We start from the raw sequence: 18,017 nt of genomic DNA on the forward strand, positions 1-18,017 counted from the left end.
AAATTAGAAAGTCCAAAAATGAACTTTCTAAAATAGCAATTATGAACATGAAATCTTCTAAATTAGAAAATTGTGAATACAAGATTACTCAATAACTTGGCAAAATTCAATATCGCTTGAAATCACCAAATTGGGGACACATATATGTAAAATTTTAAGGTCAAAACATCAGGGACATGTGGCAAATCAACGAATCCTTCGTTCACACATATATTCAAAATTTTCAAACGAAAAAATTAGAAACACAAAGTAAATCGATGAATCAAAAATTCATGCATACATGTATATAATTCTTGAATCCAAAATTTTAAGAACACGTGATGAAATGGGAGAGAAAAGAGAAGAATGAATAAAAAAATAAAACACACAAAGTATATTACCTTTATGATAAAATGATGGCTGTTGCGATTCCTTCAAGTGAACTGGAAATAATGAGAGACGTCAGAGAAGGTGGGAAGACAATGATATAATGGCTGATGTGGGTGGTTCAAAGGAAGAAAAAAATTGTACTAATGGCTGAAGGTTATGTTGTTGGATGGTTCAAGAGAAAAGAAAATGCATAAAGGGCCGAGCTATGCTATTGTTTGGAGACATTTGTGACGAAAAGAAATGACAATGGTTGAGAGTTGTTGCAATTCGGGACGTCCCAAAAGAATAATAGAGAAGGCTAGAGTTACTGCGACGGGTTGCTAGGACGTTCAAAAGAAAGAAAGAAAGAAAAGGAAACGACTAGTTGTGTTGGCAGAAAGAATAGAAGGGATGGCTGGGGACATTAACAGAAGGGATGGCTTGTTGACTACTTCATTGATGTACTATGATGAAGAGAACGTGATGAAGGAGGATAAACCAGTGAGCGTCTCCTTACTCTTTGAAAGCGCCGTCGATCCGCGGAGTGCGCGGATCCGCTTTTGACCCTTGAGGTTTGGGAGTCACCACCTAGTTATTACGGTCTAGGAACCGATCAATGACTCTAAATAGATAAAGAACTAATCTAGATCAGAAAAAAATTGAATTTGGGGATCATGTTACGGGATTGGAAGGTGTTAGGCACCAACCCCGCCAGGCCAAAGTCGGTCTTTACTAATTTCTCAAATAAGTTACATTGCTAAAAAAAACCTAGATAATAAAAGAAAGAAAAAATTATACATTTCCAATAGCAAAAACCTTATTCCCTCAGATCTAATAAAAATTGCTCCTTGTATCGTATTCCTTGCTTCGTTCTGTCTCTGGAATTGGATTTCTGATCTCCGAGGCAAGGTATCTCCTTTTTTTATCTGGATTCTTCAAGTTTGTTATGGGTTTTGGGGTGTTTTCGAAGGGTTTTTAGGTATTTTTTAGGCTAAAATCGAATGAGGGATGTTAGGTACGGAGTTAGGACTCCAAAACTAGGGTTTATGGGAGGCTAGGGGGACTTTTAGCCCTACTTCTGTTAGGGTTTATGATTTAATACGAAAATAGGGTGTGAGGACCTCTATTTATAGATTTTTTTAAGGATTGATTTAGATAGCATTAGTGTTTGATTATAACTCTTTTAATTAGAGTTATATTTTAGTTAGAATTATTTTAGGTAGAATTGTGTTTTAATTAGAATTGTTTTAGGTAGAATTATTTTTTAGTTAGAACTCTATTAAATAGAGTTATTATTTAATTAGAATTCTATTATGATTTTGACTTTTGGTCTTATTTGATTGACTTTTAATATTTTGACTTTAGTCTTAATTGATTGACTTTTAATATCTTTGACTTCAGTTTTGCTTAATTGACTTTAATTTTGACTTTAGTCTTACTAGATTGACTTTAAGATTTTGAATTTAGTCTTGCTTGGTTTACTTTGATTTTTTGGAGAATCCCTCTCTATTATATCTTTAATTCTTTGGACCCCCAAATGGAGGGGTCCTTAAAGAAATATCTCACGAACCCTCAACAATTTTACTTGAAAGCCCGATTGATCGATTTTTTAAGTTCAAAATTTTAAATTAATTTCATTAATGTTTCACTTTAATTATTTCATATTTTATTTATTAATTTCAAAAATTTTAATTATGAAAATTGTGAAATTATCGTTTTACCCCCGGAGAGGACTTTTCACGTTTTAAGTCGATTTTTAATGTTCTAGAATGTTTTAGAATCGATTTTTCGTAAGGAATTCAATAGAAATATTAGTTTGTGTCATTTATGAAATATTTCGTGTGAAATGGTCATAAACTTTATGAGGGGTATTTTTGTAATTTTGTCGAATTTTGTTAAAATTGGTGAAATAATTTATTTGATTTTGATTTGTTATTTTATATGTTCGAAAGGATTTTCACGTAGGCTCTAGAGATATTTTAAGGTTAGGGGTATTTGGTAATTCGGTCATTTTTAGTGATTTTTATCGTGAAGCTTCTTTTTGGGTCTGCAAGATGATGATTTCTATGTTTCTGGAGTCGTATTTTCCTAGCGTTGCGTGATTTCTAAGGTTTTGTCAGTTTGAGATACCTCATCCGGATTTCTGAAATATTTCTGGTAACAAAATAAAGTAATGGAATAAACATCCATCATTGGGAATCATTGCGATCGGGGTTGACGAGTTGATTAATCAGGCGAGTACAAAAATGAGGTGTCTACAGATTCCCCTCTTTCGCAGAGGGTTGAAGCAAACTAGATAGTAAATCTATTTTGGTAGATAGTGCGATATCCGAATGCCAAAGCTAGTGACAGTTCATTTTGCAGCCTGGTTTAGCAATTTGTCGGGGCATTCAGATCCTTGAGTGTAAAACTCTCCCTGAAAAAAAATGTTGTCAGGTCCTCGAGCGTGAGCTCTCACTGACAGTGTCAGATCCTTGAATTTTATAAAATTATCCTTGACTAATGAAAAAGTGCACGTGTGTGCAATGGTGTGATGCTTACTGAGTAAAAATGTGTCAGGTCCTAGAGATCTTCTCTCACTGACAATAATGATTCAAAATTGAAATGTGTTTATACAACGAAAGCAATCATAGCAAGGTCGAATAATGAGGTAATTGGAGTCATAACAATGTAGGAACTTCGTTAAATCCTATTTGAAAATCTATTTTAGAGTTCGAAAAAGTATGAGTTTCATTTATCGAGCTCGAACCTATTGTAGCCACGCTTCTCGGGCTAAAGAACTTAAACAATCCTGTTAATTCAACATGATTCAAACAAAACTGGAGTCTCATTTCTCGGACTTTGGTTGAGGTTTACAGGAACTTAAACAATTCTATTAAAATTGGAGTCTCATTTCTCAAACTCGAACTAAGATTTATATGCACTTCAAAAAGCCTATTCATTCTATGATTCAAAAAGTTGGAATTTCCTTTCTCGGACTCGAACCTAGGTTTGTAGGCACTTACAAAAACCTACTCATTCTATGATTCAAAAAGTTGGAGTCTCGTTTCTCGGACTCGAACTTAAGTTTGTAGGCACTTCAAAAAGCCTATTCATTCTATGATTCAAAAAGTTTGAGTCTCGTTTCTCGGACTCGAACTTAGGTTTGTAGGCACTTCAAAAAGCCTATTCATTCTACAATTCAAAAAGTTGGAATCTCGTTTCTCGGACTCGAACTAAGGTTTGTAGGCACTTCAAAAAGCCTATTCATTCTATGATTCAAAAAGTTGGAGTCTCGTTTCTCAGACTCGAACTAAGGTTTGTAGGCACTTGAAAAAGCCTATTCATTCTATGATTCAAAAAGTTGGAGTCTTGTTTCTCGGACTCGAACTTAAGTTTATAGGCACTTCAAAAAGGCTATTCATTCTATGATTCAAAAAGTTGGAGTTTCTCGGACTCGAACTTAGTTTTGTAGGGATTTCAAAAAGCCTATTCATTCTATGATTCAAAAAGTTGAAGTCTCATTTCTCGGATTTGAACTAAGGTTTGTAGGCACTTCAAAAAGCTTATTCATTCTATGATTCAAAAAGTTGGAGTCTCGTTTCTCGGACTCGAACTAAGGTTTGTAGGCACTTCAAAAAGCATATCCATTCTATGATTCAAAAAGTTGGAGTTTCTCGGACTCGAACTTAGGTTTGTAGGCACTTCAAAAAGTCTATTCATTCTATGACTCAAAAAGTTGGAGTCTCGTTTCTCGGACTCGAACTAAGGTTTGTAGGCACTTCGAAAAGCCTATTCATTTTATGATTCTAAAAGTTGGAGTCTCGTTTCTCGGACTCGAACTTAAGTTTATAGGCACTTCAAAAAGCCTATTCATTATATGATTCAAAACGGTAGAGTCTCGTTTCTCTGACTCGCACTTAGGTTTATAGGCACTTCAAAAAGCCTACTCATTCTATGATTCAAAAAGTTGGAGTCTCATTTCTCAGACTCGAACTTAGGTTTATAGGCACTTCAAAAAGCCTATTCATTCTATGATTCAAAAAGTTGGAGTCTCGTTTCTCAGACTCGAACTTAGGTTTGTAGGCACTTCAAAAAGTCTATTCATTCTATGATTCAAAAAGTTGGAGTCTCGTTTCTCATACTCGAACTTACTAAGCCACGTTTCTCGGACTTAGATTTATAGGAACTTAAACAATCCTATTAATTCATTCTATGATTCAAAATCGAGCTCAAAGTTTGAAAGATCAGGCCTTTATTGGCTTATCATGCATCTGGATTCGTAATTATCATTGGACTTCGCCGGACTTTTAAGCTTTTGTAAGATTTTCTTTTTGTCATGTGATTAAGAACAAAAATTTGGAATTAAATGACTTTCAAAAATGCCCCTAGTTTCAAGGTTGACTTTAACTAGGACTTGACGAGACTGATGGAATGGATTACACTTGAAAAATATGGACTCTGATGTATGACAGATAGAAGAACTAACATTCTCTTAAATTTAAGACTCTTAAGATTATCATATGTGCAATAAAGAATTAATCATTATTTTTGGGAAATGCTTGAGCTGGACTTAAAAAAAATATTGATAAATATTATAATAGAAGATCTTTCTCTTCAAAGTGGTTGATGATTCTACATCTTCCATTAGCGAACACTTGAACAAGTAAACATACTTTTGAAGATCCTACACTGTTCAAGATGACTTCTAATTTTTTGACTTTAACATTGTCTTCGTCGGATGTGAGCTCTTAGTTGAAAAACGAATATTGTGGCTTGAATGGTTCTGTATTTTCTAGTTTCTGCACAAACTTCCTTTTGAATTCTTCTTTTTTATGGGATCTTTCCTCCCATTTGATGATGCCCTAATTTTTGCCTAGATCGCCTCTTTAAGTTTTCAATCTAGCGGACTTTGTTTTTTCTTTTTCTGATGATGCCTTGATTTTTGCCTAAGTCGCCTTTTCAGATTTTCAACCTAGCATGCTTTCTTTTTATGGTTATGCCCTAAATTTTGTCTAAGTCGCCTTTTCGGATTTTCGACTTAGCGGGCTTCTTTTTTTTCTTGATGATCTTAAATAACCAACTCGACAATTTCTTAGTTCCCTGCACCTTAACCGAGTCAATTAGCATTCAGGAGGATTTAATAGGTGGGCTTAGGATATGGTTTAGAAATAAAAGATATAAGGCTCAACTTCCCAAAATGCTCCTAGTTTAATATTCTCTCTTTTCTGTCAATTATTTTGATTTTTTCTAAATGCCCCTAGTTTGGCATATTTTCTTTTGCCAATTTTTTTTTTAAAATGCCCCTAGTTGACATTTTTTTCTCTTTTGAATCTTTCAATAGGGGATTTTCCTTTTAAATGACACTTTTCTTAAGAGAATACATTTATTCTTTGCGTGATTGGGCCTGAAGTAATTTCTTAGGTTGCCTACGTACCCCAAATATTTTATTTTTTTTTTAGATCAGGTCAAAACATAGTTCATGCTAAGATTCCCTCCCAAGGTTGGTCGGCGTTGTTTAGAAAGAAGAGGCTATTGATTTTTTTTAAAGGCTGCGAGGGGCTAAAGAAGGTTATCTTCTTCTTGGTAAGACAGGAAAATGGTTCGACCAAAGAAGGCCTCCTTTTGTGAAATACTACTCGATTTGGTCAAGGTTTTAAAAACTCGATATCTTGATTGCTCTATCGAGTAAGGTCTTCTTTTGAGAACGAGTAATCTTGAATCTTCTTCTGAGAAGGAATAATCTTCAGTCTTTTCTGATAAAGAGAAATCTTCGATCATTTTTTACAAAGTTGAGTGTGATTGACTTCTTTGTATTTGACGTTGACTCGTTCAATCCTTTCCAAACTTCGAAAAAAAATCTTATATTCTTTCGCGAATGAGAACTCTTTTTTCTTAAGTGAAAAACATGATGAATCCCTTCTTTGCAGATCTTGACACCTTTGTTGATGGTTTCAAATACATCATTCTTGATAATATTTGATTTTGAAATTCACCCTCAACTTTAGGATTTGATCTATTTTGGTGCAATCTATCCATATATTCTCATGAGACCATGCAGGAACGTTGTTGAATTTCTCAAGTAAATTTATTATTCTTCTCATGTTCTTCTAAGGAAAATGTAGTACCCATTTGCACTTCTTGAGTGTACTCTTTAATTCCAATATTTATTAAGTTTGATTAGTGAACTCTATGTCAATCCTCATGTTAGATATTATGCTCAAATCATTATTACACGTATGCTAATCAGAAGTTTCTATATTTTATTGGAATTGAAAAACATTGATTGACAAACTCGACTACTGGATTTAAAGACTGACAAAAACTGGATTGAAACTCAAAGAAAACTCAGGGACAATTATCTACAAAGAGAGAAGGTCCTTCTGGGTGGATGGACTACTTGAACTTAACATTGGTACTTTGACTAGACGACTCTTTTGACGGACCCAAAATGACACAGATGAGGGTTTAAAACATTTGGGACCAATTATCACCCGATTGAAAGTAAACCAAAGTTAACCATTGACTCTAAATGTTTGACTCTTAACCACATGATTAAAGTTTCGATATAGAATGGCCCAAGTTCAATGGAAAATATCGAATCCAAATGCACTATAAGTCTATGGTGACCAAGAAAATGAGAAAGGTTACGCACAGGTCTACCCCTGATTGGGATTGAACTTTTGATCGGACAAATTAATTTGATCCTAAGATCGAATCTTTCTATACAAAGTGGTCTGGATCTTTAAAAGAGAAACCAATTAGTCTAACTGATTTGGCATTGATTAGTTTGATCCATTTGTCAATTGGGCCACCTGGTTTAATTGGTTCAAATTAATCGGTACATTTCATCGATTGGGTCAGACCGATATTCCAGGTTTTGTTTGATTATTCCGGATCGGTCCGCCCACTTACCTGTTGGTTGGATTGAATAAAGTAACCCGGGAACACCCATAGTCAGTTCGGGTCGTGACCTATAGGAAGGCTTCTAGTCTCTAGGTTTACTACGTGCAATGCAATTTATTTGGCCACCCTTGCCCAAGCACACCTACATACCTTTCGATACGTGGTGACTTGGTTTGATATACCGTATAGGTGATAATCTAAAACCACAATTCACTTCTCTGAAACCAAAAACAACCAGTTTGATCTCCAGTTGAGAGATGGCTCACAATGCTGAGCAAGGGCCCACTTAAATACCTTTCGTCTAGAATAAACGTAGTCTATCCCCCTCGTACAGTAGGGTACAACGGGGCAAGATCTATCTTAGGCACCGGTTTTGACCAAGAAGTGCAATTGATATACTTAGATTATATTTTACATACCTATAAGTACGAGTCAAGAGTTGTAGCTTTCATAAATGGTTTGGCATCCCACGAGGGGACCAACCACGTACTAGTACTACGTAGGCAATCGGGACATGTGACTGTGTGGCTCACAATAGGTAAAAGGCTCAGGTCGCTCCAGCCTGGGTGCATCAATACATCTCTCAGAATCACCTGATCAGACGGTATTGATGCCCCAGTTTGATATACCCTAAGGTACGTGACTGGAGTTGTGATTTTCATGAATGACGTCGCATCTCCGAAGAGATAGGGCCACGCACTAGTGCCACGTTGGCTATATAGGTTGTGTAAGTGTGCAAAATAGTAAACGTGCATGTGGTGTGTGCAAAACAGGGTGGGGTGTGCCCGGGGCCTTTTTCAAACACATGGGCCCATGGGCGAGATTATGTCATCACATATGGATATCAAATGAATATTTGTCAAGAAAATAATACAAAACCCATCACATCGAAATTAAGATGAAAGTAAACATATCACAAATATATATGTCAAGATCATGGCAAATTAATTAATGAGCATGGCATATAATAATTGATCAAACAAACATTGCAATAGGCATAATTTTTATAATTTTTAAGGTCCAATCAATGATCACTTTTAAGTGATCCAAAATAAATCGAGATTCCAATGGATGTTATATTGATGATAGAATGACAATGGTTGAGATGAACTCACTCTCAGGAACATTAATTGTGCCAACATTAAATAAATTCGAATTTTCTGTGAATTAGAAAAATACAATCTAAACTTGCATCGATGATATCTAAGGCTCCCGATAATGAAATCGAGTGAACTCAAGTTCTAAATTAATCTACTCGATGAGATCTACATTTTATTAATAGGTTCCCAGACTTAGTTCTCACCAAAATATTCTGTAAAAACGTTTTAACATTGCTATCCCAACCTTCATTCAGAAATAATTTCAGATTTACAGATTGAACTTGCATCGATGATATCTAAGGCTTCCGATAACGAAATTGAGTGAAATCAGATTCTAAATTAATCTACTCGATGAGATCTACATTTATTAAAGGTTCCCAGACTTAATTCTTACTAGAATATTCTATAAAAATATTTTAACATTGATGTCCCAACCTTCATTCAGCAATAATTCCAGATTAACAGATTGAACTTGCATCGATGATATCTAAGGCTTCTGATAACGAAATTGAGTAAACTCAGGTTCTAAATTAATCTACTCGAGGAGATCTAAGTTTTATTAATAGGTTTCCAGACTTAATTCTTACTAGAATATTTTGTAAAAATTTTTTAATATTTCTGTCCAACCTTCATCATTGCATTATTTTCATAAGTCAATTTGAATCTTTCATTATTTAGGGGTCATCAAAAGTGATCCTTAATTGGGAAAAAAATGCAATACCCAAAATCATCCACAATCAAGCCATAAAAATAAATAAATAAATAAAATAAATCGAACTAAATAATAAAAAAAACTAGGTCATCCTAGCAATGCTCCCATACTTGGGGTTTTTCAAGTCTAATCTTCAATAGTCCCCACTGGAGTCGCCACAGAAAACGCCCTCGATCCGCGGGGTGTGTGGATCCACTTTTGACCCTTGAGGTTTAGGAGTCGCCACCTAGTTATTACGGTCTAGGAACCGATCAATGATTCTAAATAGATAAAGAACTAATCTAGAACAGAAAAAAACTGAATTTGGGGATCATGTTACGGGATTGGAAGGTGTTAGGCACCAATCTCGCCCGGCCAAAGTCGATCTCTACTAATTTCTCAAATAAGTTACATTGCTAAAAAAAACCTAGATAATAAAAGAAAGAAGAAATTGTACCTTTTCGATAGCAAAAATCTTATTCCCTCAGATCTAATAAAAATTGCTCCTTGTATCGTATTCCTTACTTCGTTCTGTCTTCGGATTTGGATTTCTAATTTCTGAGGCAAGATATCTCCTTTTTTTATCTGGATTCTTCAAGTTTGTTATGGGTTTTGGGGTGTTTTCGAAGGGCTTTTAGGTATTTTTTAGGCTAAAATCGAATGAGGGATGTTAGGTAAGGAGTTAGGACTCCAAAACTAGGGTTTATGGGAGGCTAGGGGGACTTTTAGACCTACTTCTGTTAGGGTTTATGATTTGATACGAAAATAGGGTGTGAGGACCTCTATTTATAGATTTTTTTAAGGGTTGATTTAGATAGCATTAGTGTTTGATTATAACTCTTTTAATTAGAGTTATGTTTTAGTTAGAATTGTTTTAGGTAGAATTGTGTTTTAATATGAATTGTTTTAGGTAGAACTATTTTTTAGTTAGAACTCTATTAGATAGAGTTATTATTTAATTAGAATTCTATTATGATTTTGACTTTTGGTCTTATTTGATTGACTTTTAATATTTTGACTTTAGTCTTAATTGATTGACTTTTAATATCTTTGACTTCAGTCTTGCTTAATTGACTTTAATTTTAACTTTAGTCTCACTAGATTGACTTTAAGATTTTGAATTTAATCTTGCTTGGTTTACTTTGATTTTTTGGAGAACCCCTCTCTATTATATCTTTAATTCTTTGGACCCCCAAATGGAGGGGTCCTTAAAGAAATATCTCACGAACCCTCAACAATTTTACTTGAAAGCCCGATTGATCGATTTTTTAAGTTCAAAATTTTAAATTAATTTCATTAATGTTTCACTTTAATTATTTAATATTTTATTTATTAATTTCAAAAATTTTAATTATAAAAATTGTGAAATTATCGTTTTACCCCCGGAGAGGACTTTTCACGTTTTAAGTCGATTTTTAATGTTCTAGAATGTTTTAGAATCGATTTTTTGTAAGGAATTCAATGGAAATATTAGTTTGTGTCATTTATGAAATTTTTCGTGTGAAATGGTCATGAACTTTATGAGGGATATTTTCGTAATTTTGTCAAATTTTGTGAAAATTGGTGAAATGATTTATTTGATTTCGATTTGTTGTTTTATATGTTCGAAAGGATTTTCCTAATCGTAACGTAGGCTCTAGAGATATTTTAATATTAGGGGTATTTTGATAATTTTGTCATTTTTAGTGATTTTTATCGCGAAGCTTCTTTTTGGGTCTGCAAGAGTATGATTTCTATGTTTCTGGAGTCGTATTTTCCTAGCGTAGCGTGGTTTCTAAGGTTTTGTCAGTTTGAGATACCTCATCCGGATTTCTAAAATATTTCTGGTAACAAAATAAAGCAATGGAATAAACATCCATCATTGGGAATCATTGCGATCGGGTTGACGAGTTGATTAATCAGGCGAGTACAAAAATGAGGTGTCTACACTCTTCCCTCTATTTTTTCTTTTCTTTTCTGCTAGGTTGTCCAAGAGTTTAGAGAGAGAGAGTGAAAGATGTGCGAAAGAGTTGTTGGTTTGGAGGCAAAGAGAAGGAAGAGGGTGTGTGTGATAATGACTACTGCGAGAGTCATTAAAGAAAAAAGTGAGGTAGAAGTCGTTGATGTAATGAAGTTAAAGAAAAGAGGAGGTTACTATTGTAATGAAGTGCAAAAGAGGATAATAGAGGTGGATATGCATTGCCCTTCTGCTTCTTCTTCTTTCTTTGCTTTGTTTTTTCTTTTTTTGTAAAGAATTCGTGATTCTCTCGTATATGCGTTTTCCTTTTCTCTCTTTATTTATTTATTTTCCTCTTTTTTATTCTTTTTTTGCTTGCAGTCAAGAGAAAAGAGAGGGAGTGGGATATTGAGAAAAAGTTGGGCAGAAGAGGAGCTGAGCTTAGGACCATGAAAGGAGAGAAGAGAGAGGTTTCCTTATAAAAAATGTATTTTTATTTCTTCCTTCCCATTTCTTTCTTATTCTTTTATTTTATTTTTTTCTTTTGGTTGTTTCTTCTTTTGACCGAACCAAAGAGATATTCTCTTCCTAATAGGATTTAAATGGAAGGGAATATGATCTCACGTTTTACAGTCGATTCGGTTGGTCGATTGAGTTTTAATTCAATTGATCGATTCGATTTTAATTTAAATGTTGATTGGTCGATCGAATTTTTTTTCAATTTGATTGGTCAATTAAATTTTAGTTTGAATTTTGATTAGTCAATTGGATTGTAATTTGAATTTTGAAATGGATTTTAATTTGATTGATCGATTGAATTTTAATTTCGACTTGATTTGACTTCAATTTCAATTTGATTTTAAATTTTTTGAAGTAATTAACTATTTAAAATTTTAATTTCAATTTGATCAGTCGATTGAATCTTAATTTAAATTCGATTGGTTAAGTAAGTTTTAATCTTGATTTTAGTTGATCAGTTGAATTTTAATTTTAATTTTGATTTAAAAAATTTTAAGTTGGTTGTTTCATTGAAATTAAAGATTTTTGGACTTTCTGTCGTTTCATGTGAAAATTTCCAATTTTCCTAAGTATGAGATTTCTAAATCGAGCATCAAGGACATTTTGGTTATTTTTGTAATTTTTCGTAAATTTCTCTATTTTGGTCGATTTGGGTCCTGTTAGACTCAAAATCATATTCTGAAGGCAATGAAGGTACATACGAGACTTTTCAGAGGTCCAAAATTTATGAGGGGTATTTTTATCATTCTGTTGATTTTTATCAATTTTTGTAAATTTTGGCGTGAGATTTCTTTTAGTCCCAATGTGATTGTTTCTAAGTCTTTAGGTCTCATTTTTCTAGCGTTGTGAGGTCTCTAAGTTATCAACATACGTAGCAAACCTAATCGTATGTATTTGTTAAATCGAGTATATGGTATAACGATCCTAAGCGTGCATAATTTTATGCCGCGTGGCAAGGAGAAAAAAGATAACGGAATTAAAAGAACTAGGAAGAAAATAGAGAGAATTGAAAGAAGGTCTCTCCCAACCTTTTGAATTCTTTGCGGTCATCATTAGGAATGCATAACAACCAGGTGATGGATCGCCAAGTTAGGCGGATGCAAAAATGGGGTGTTTACACCCGATCTCCTAAAAACAACTGATCTTACGAAGAAATCAACATGGGCATGCTTCTATACTAACTAATCTATCCCCAAGATAACGTCAAAATCACCACAATTCTAGGATCATGAGATCAATAATCCATTCCTGGTCCTCTACTCTAATTACATAGTTTCGACATAATTTCTTGACTATATGATGATCTCCCAATCGTGTGGATAATTTTATTACTCAGCCCGTGTCAGTAATTTCTAGTTCTAGTAATCATGCAATCTTAACAGAAATGTATGATCTAAAGGAGTTAGTATCGAATAAAACTCGAATGTTAACATTATAAATAGAAATTGTACCTTCCAAAACCTTGTTTGAAGCAGGTACCTCCTCTTGGGTCAAATGATATGCTCGGTCGTGGGGTCTAGGAATAACCCCTACTTACGACTATAATAGAGAGCACTTTCTACTAAAGTGTCCCACTTGACCACACGTGAAACATGCTGACGGTCCCGCCTGATAGGTCTTTGGGAAGCAAGCGGTCGATAAATTAAAGTTTGTGGTCTGTAAACCTGCCTTATTGGTTCCATTGGTTTTATTAGAATCACCAGAGTCCCAATTGCTCTATAACTCGATGATAGGAGAACTTTGTATGATGGATACACTGACCCAGAGGCAATCGATCTCGAATACATCAGCCTTTTGGTCGGACTTGATTTAGGAGGGAAAAAAATCTAGGGTTGACTGATCTGCCCTTGGAAGTCTGTAACTCCATCTCCTCTTGCTCAACTCTCTAAGCTCGACTCATCGTATTTCTGTAATTGGTGGTCTCAATAATTGACATTCTGACCCTTAGGTAGGGTTTCAATCTTCTAAACAAATCTACAGGTCTTCTGCAAATCTATCAAAAATAAGCTCAGGCGCATATTGCGACAATCAGGTGAACCTCAACTCATAGTTGGTAATCGATAGGTTACCCTACACCAATTCTGGAAACTCTTGGTGATTGATTTCTCGAGTCATCTCAGATATGAATCTATTGAGAAACATCCTCTCAAAGTCTGTCCACACAAACAGTCCATCACCCATTACATTCTTCTCAGAAGGCCACCAATGACTGGCATCCCTATCTAACTAAAACGTCGCTACCGTCACCCACTGATCCCTCAGGTACCATATGGCACTCAAAATCTCTCAAGTCTTCAAAACCCACTCCTCGACCTAGGTAAACGTAGTCGCTAGAAATTCTATAGCCATGTCCCCAGATCTGTCTATGCCTGGGCTAGAGGATAATCATATCCTTCAATAGTACAACCTATGGCCGTGGTTCTGGTAGTGGGACCTAGGGTGGACTAGGTTCTATCTCCTGTGAAGAAGTCTTACACTTCCTTAACTCAGCCACCTCCCCAATTAGCCTAACCTGTGATTGGAGCACCTCATCTCTAAACTTAGTCTAAAACTCAGGTAGATGTCCTATGAATGACATTACTATGTTATCGGCCTCTCCTTCTACCTTTGTCTCATCTACTCATCTCATTTGTATTTATCCATGATAAGTTACTTATCATAATAAGGACAAAATCGTTCTTACGTAACTATGAATTGCTACCGTAACCTGAAACGTAATAATGGACACCATTTCCATTACTAACAAAATGAACATAAAATCTTATCTTAGGTTTAGTATTCTCTACGAACTTTTAAACACAAAAGAGCTTGTAATCCCAATACAAAAATATTAATGAGCTCGAATACTAGATTCTTAATGACACTCTATGATTATAACTCTAATATCTATGATATTAATCAACTCCTCAAAACATAACAGATTTGTATCCTATACGACTCTAATATTATGTTTTGATACCATTTGTGGTGCCCCCGAAACACTAATACAAAGCCCCATGTCAGTTTTGAGGCACTAGGTAGCTCCTCAAAATTTCGGCATGATTTTCTCTATTTATTTTAGCATCTAAGGCACTCAACCTGTTTCACCTAATAAACAGTATACATAATATCATGTATATAGATATACAAAATAGAATAATAGTAGAAGCCTATATATATTTAATAATGTACGATAGATCAGAATGCGGAAGAAGAAATTAATATACAAGATTATACAAAAACTCCTCACTTTAACAAAAGTCCTAACATTCCACCAAAATTTATAATACAATCTAGAGTAATTGATGTCGCTAGGGGGTATAGTTTCAGTACTCACTAGGTAACGCACTTTGACCATCTATCTGACCCACAAGATAATCCTCACTCGTGTTCTATACCTGCCTCGCCAAGTGTTGAATCTAAAACTAAAAAATAGATAAAGAAAGGATAACTAACAATGGTTGCCTAATAGGGAAACAAGCAATTCCCACCAATAGCATCTCCTATCATGAATGAATAAGCATTCTAAATCATTTCAATACATGAAAAGTTTTACAAAATAAACTAAAATTAACTAATACATATAGTCAGGAATGAACAATTAAAAATTTTAATTTAAAAGTCACATTACATCAATCAGTAGTACTCAATATAATATTTTATTTTTATACAAATCTAATTGGCAAAATGAAAACAGTTAACATGTTTTTAATTTTATAATTCAATATAAGATAATAGATACATAATACACAATGGTGGAGTGGTGGAATTAGAAAGTTGGGATTCACAATTAGTCGAGACATGATGTTACAATACTTTACTAACTTTTAGTTTTTGATTTTGTGGTCGATCAATGCAACATATCACACTTGTCTGATCATTTATCCGATTCAGACTGACCGTTTAACGTGACCATAAGTAATGGGTCTCTTTTTTACTATATTCTCATACGCATCCCATACAATGTATGAGCTTTGTTGTCCCTACCATACATCCTACGATAGTATATAACTCTAGATGATATGATAGACTATCCCTTCAACTATTCACAAACTCTTTAATATTTCACAAAATAACTATATATATTAAAAATCAATAAGAAATCAATATTACAGAGTTGAGAATAGATATTCAATTTCCTACCATACAATTGTGGCCCAATGGCCTAAAATAAATAATAGTACCTAACGCATAATCGTAAATAAACATGCAAGTCACCTCGTGAAAATAGAAGGTAAATTAACCCTAGATATATATTCATCAACCCATACATAGCATCATAATGTAAAATGCAGACATCACCCTTGGGTGTGATTATGACATTTTACCATTTTACCATTTTATCCCCTTTTCTAATTTTTTTTATTTTTGTACTTTTCAATTTTTTGAACACAATATTAATTTTTCAATATTCATCCACTAAATATGAGTTCATTGAATATTAAATTATTTTCTAATATTTAAAATTAATTTTTATCATTTAAGTTGAAAAATTACAAAAATTTGATTAAAACGGGGTCCAAGCAGTATATAAGATCAAACTGGTAGAAATAATCCGGTGAAATGTCACACCCATGTATAATTTGTTATAAAACACAATTAAACACATCAAATATGAGGGTCTTAGTGTGAATTTGAAATAACGAAAAGAATTCTACGTTTTTAAAATACATCACACATTTTCGTTAAAAACTCTAAATGCAATTTTCACAATCTACGATTAACAGTAAGAATCATAAGGCCATACCACTTTGTAGGCATTAGAATTGAAGAACATGCACAGAAGTTGAGGTGATTGACATGAAAATCGAGGTAGAATTGGCGTGGAGAGGGCTGATTTTTTAATCAAACATGATGATTTCGAAGATCTCGACGACGCTGTCCTTTTTTCCTTTTCCAGTGGAGGACGGTTTGGGATCTAAGCGATTGAAATCGAAGGTTGAAGAGTTAAAACCCTCGTGTATCCTATGATTGATTTTTGATGAAATACGAGGAAAGAGAAGAGAAAAATAAAAAGAAATGGGTGGGATTTGTAGAGTTCGACGCTACGAACATTTTTTCCTTCTCCGCCTAGCGTCGATGGAGATCTGTTTACAACGAATCTGAAGTTAAAAGTTGGTTGAAATCAACGATTTAAAAAAATGATCTCTCGTTGATTTTTGGATGGGCTTAAAGGTAATGAGTAGTAATTTTCATTTAAATTTTTTTATATAAGTTAGCAAGACGAAATCGATATTTTTAAAATTATTTCTTTTAACGATAATCGACTTTCTAGTTTCGAAATTGACGAATGAATACTCATTTTTCTATAAGTTTTCATTGCGGATCTAATGGCATTTGTCAAAATTCATTTTTTCTGCCTGGTTCGATTGTTTCCATTTTGTACAATACAATGATAAGTAAATGCTCTATTTTCTATAATTTTTTGTTGTGAACCCAATGATGCGATCAAATTTTAAAAATTCTTGCTTTAACAAAAATTCTTTTTTTTGGCTTAGTGAGACAAAAAAACGAGGGTTTTGCAACTTTTTCGTTTGGATTCGCATTTGAGCATGCTTATAGGGTAAAATATATTTTTCGATCATTTTGAATTCAATGGTGAAGTCAGATTTAATTAAAAACGATCAAATTTTTTTTCAAAAGTTTTACCCTAAGTCCTACTTTCAGAATTTTCTCAAAATTCTACTATTTATTTTATCTTGAGATACGAATAAAAAAACTCGGGGTATTATACCTGATTTAGAATATTAGTAGAATTTTTTTTATCATTCATCACAATTTTGACTCATTCAAGGAACGAAGTTCAATTTCTAATATAGTAATTTTATTATTGAAGTCTCGATTTACTATGGGAGCTCGACCAAGTGGAAGATCAGATTTACGCAAAATAGGGAACAAGAAAGACTTGACGGCGTAAGACGTAGGCATGTTTGTCGAATCATGTAAAAAATCTATTTGTATTTTTTTCTATATTTTTCATTATTTCAATGATTTATTGGTATGATCTTGATAGAGGTTGTAGATCTTGAGGTGAATCACAAAAAAACCTCTATAATTTGTGCCATATGTGGGATAAATCATATTAACCTCTATTTAGTCAAGTTTTTTATATTGATTTGATAAGAGAATCGAGACTTTCTCCCAAGAGTAAGCAAGGCAAAAAAATAATGTTAAAGTTGGTTTAACGAACCAAACCTTGCTTTTGACAAGGGCCAGGGCAAAAGGCAAAGGTTAAGGTTGGTTCAACGAATCGAGCCTTGCTCTTGAGGGGGAAGAGGACGAAATGGTAAGGACAAGGGCCGTTCAACAAACCAAGCCTTGCTTTTAAGGGGGAGAAAGACAAAAATGTTAAGGTTAAGGTCGTTTCATCAAAGGAATCGAGCCTTACTCTCGAGGAGGAATATGGCAAAAAGGTTAAGGTTAAGTTTGGTTGGTTAAGGAAACCGATCCCTAACTCTTTCTAAGAGAAAATTAATGAAAATATTTAAGGTTTAAGCTTGATTTTATTATTTAGCAAAGTCTTGAATCATTATGAGAACCAAACCCGATATGGAACTTC

Source organism: Akebia trifoliata, chromosome 9, assembly GCF_017979445.1.
Source record: "Akebia trifoliata isolate Shusen 1 chromosome 9, ASM1797944v1, whole genome shotgun sequence".
Taxonomy (NCBI): domain Eukaryota; kingdom Viridiplantae; phylum Streptophyta; class Magnoliopsida; order Ranunculales; family Lardizabalaceae; genus Akebia; species Akebia trifoliata.